Source organism: Empidonax traillii, unplaced genomic scaffold (genome assembly GCF_003031625.1).
Source record: "Empidonax traillii isolate 1590-97213 ecotype Southwest subspecies unplaced genomic scaffold, ASM303162v1 scaffold1232:size202910, whole genome shotgun sequence".
Classification (NCBI taxonomy): Eukaryota; Metazoa; Chordata; class Aves; order Passeriformes; family Tyrannidae; genus Empidonax; species Empidonax traillii.
Window position 1 is genome coordinate 47,878 of NW_020956425.1, and position 2,725 is coordinate 50,602.

The following is a 2,725-nucleotide window of genomic DNA, read 5'->3' on the forward strand; positions in this document are numbered from 1 at the left end:
GAATGCGTATGTTAGTTCTGAGAGTTTTTTTCCCTAGTTTCCTTCATATGTTTAATTTACAAATAGAATATGGAAGAAGCAATAATTAAAGAGATTATATTTACCAATAACCACAATCAAATACAACAATTTTATATGCAATATTACATTAGACCTCGACTCATTTTGCAACCTTCTCCCACAGCATGAAAGAGCTGTTTAAGATATTACTATACAGCAGTTGATGACCTGGTGTAACAACCATGATTTACAAATTTCATAAAACTGTCAGGTAGAACACAGATTACCTAAATATAAATCTTGACTTTAGAACTTATAAAATCACAACAGCGATCATATATAATGCAGCTAAATGCAGATTATTAAATTATTTGGGTTTGTTTTTTTTTTCTCTCTTGTTCTCTAACAGATAATTACTGCAAATGCATTGCTTATATGTATTCTTTCAAGGGATATAAGTCAATATTCTACACTATGCATATGGATATTCCCGAATTGACATTTTTCACATACCCTTTCATGAGCTGTGCAGCTGTGAAGTACGCAGCCATTGCTTGGTCATGCTCACTCTCAACTGCAAATGAATGCCCATACGCTATCCATGCAGGTCCATAGGTTCGCTCAAGTGTAGTGGCTTTGCTAAAACACAAGCAAACACATCTGAAATTAAATTTCACCTGCTTCAGATGACTGCTTAGATAGCAATGCTGTGTCACACAGTTAGGTATCTGTCAAGGAATCACCTGTAATGACCAATGGTAAACAAAGTTAATTTTAAAAATTCAAACTATTTAGCATTTATAAATTTCACACATTGTCATGAATTCATTATGGTATTATTTCTACTACTGTTCATGGACAGCAGAATTATTTGATATTATTGAACATAAACAATGATATAGTAGGTGAATTGAATAAAATACAGAAAACATTAGTAGTGACTCATAATGTATTGCAAAATTCTAGCTATACATTTCCAAATAAGTATATTCTAGAAAAATTTAAGTTTCACAAGCAGGATATCAAAATACCAAATGAATGCTTAGATTGAATTGTGTGTTGAAATTTTGCTATATAACTGTCCTAGCCTTGAAGAAGACAACTGTTTGTCACACCACAGGCCATGCATCAGGGAAGTATGTCACTCAGGTCTCAAGCTGTAAACCGCAACCTAAGCATCAAGACTGCGCTTGAGTCTTTATAGAAAGATGGACTTGATAGGAACATTAGAAAGCTGTATAGATTATTTTCTGAGCCTGAAGACAAGGGGATTCGTAACTAAACAGCTCATGAAAAATGTGCCTAGTCTTTTCTTAAAAGCTTCTGACATGGAGATCCTACATGCTCCACAAGTAATCTATTCTACTGCTTAACTATCCTTAAACACTTCATTTTTTCCCTAACATTTAATCTAAATTTTGCTTGCCACAGTTAAACTCACTATTTCTCATCACAGTTCCTAGGGAATGGTGTGTTCTCCATCTCCTGGGATAAAACTTGACATATTCAGACATTTGCATCTTGCCAGCCATGACATACTTGGGTATTCAAGTGTGTCTTCGACTTTCTTTTCTGAAAACCACTGTGTAGCCCACACTTGTTCCCAGCCTTGTTAGCTGTACACTATCATTCTTCTCCAAAAAATTTAAGCTTCTTGTTACTATTTCACTCTTACCAGACCTCTTTTTCTTTTTCTTTTTGCCAGAACTACTCTGAATTCTGATGTTTGGTTTGTGGGTTTTTTTGTTTGGTTTTCTCTTCAACACATCTATAGACTCTTTCTTCCTGGCTAAGAATGCTTATAAAGATGGGTTTTATTTCACCACCAAAACCACCTATGTCACTCGGGACAGTTTCTTGAAGAATTTCACACTGATACTTGTCAGGTATTTAAACAGTTTACTCGTAATCATCAGGCATTTAAAAAGTCTAAATTACTAAATCATCTTTACCTTTATTGTCTATAAAGGTCTCAAGAAGAAAAATGAAAGTCTTACAGGTTGATTTATGCCTTCTCAGTTTAAGCTTACAGCACAAAAACAAATACCCTACTTCACAGCAAAGTCCTGCTCCCCAGTGCTGATACTCACTACATATACAGGAGACCTACAGGAAAGAGCATTGACCCAACTTAAAAATCCCGCAGTTGCTTGTGCCCAGAAACAACTAGACAGCCAAGTGTCAGAATTTTCTATCGATTTCTTCCCTTTCAGATACGAAACCTGAGCCTGGGAGAATGTCTGGGTGTCCATAAACTAAGGACTGAGGCCTGATTACCTGGCTGCAGTTAGCTTGGCAGCATGAGTGAATGCAGGGTCTACACCTGCCCATAACAGCCAAGTGACTGCTGAAAGAGACGCCACACCAGTCTCTATAATTTTTAAAGTATCTAGATGGATGAAATCCTAATTGCCATATCAAAAAAAAGGGTGGCAACGAAAGGGTTATTTTACTAGTAACCAGTTTATTGAGGGCTCTGTTTATGAGCCTGCAAACAATCACGAACATTAAATATTTATTTAGCAAATGAGCAACAGAAAAAGAATTACCTGAGATATCTTCTAGCGTGTTCATTTTTGTGGCCAACCATGAGATAGTAGCATCCTACTGCAAACCATGACACCTACACATTAAAATCAAAATAGAATATTATTAGATATATCACAGTCATTTTAGTGAAACATCAAAAGAGAGGAACACATAATAGAGAAGTTAGGAACATTTT

General features: G+C 35.7%; 1 protein-coding gene across 1 annotated transcript in view; it reads right to left on the minus strand.

Annotated features, from left to right (window-relative positions):
• The window catches only part of CDC16 (cell division cycle 16), a 25,522-nt gene that overhangs the window by 8,858 nt on the left and 13,939 nt on the right, over nt 1-2,725 (minus strand). The window lies entirely within an intron of this gene.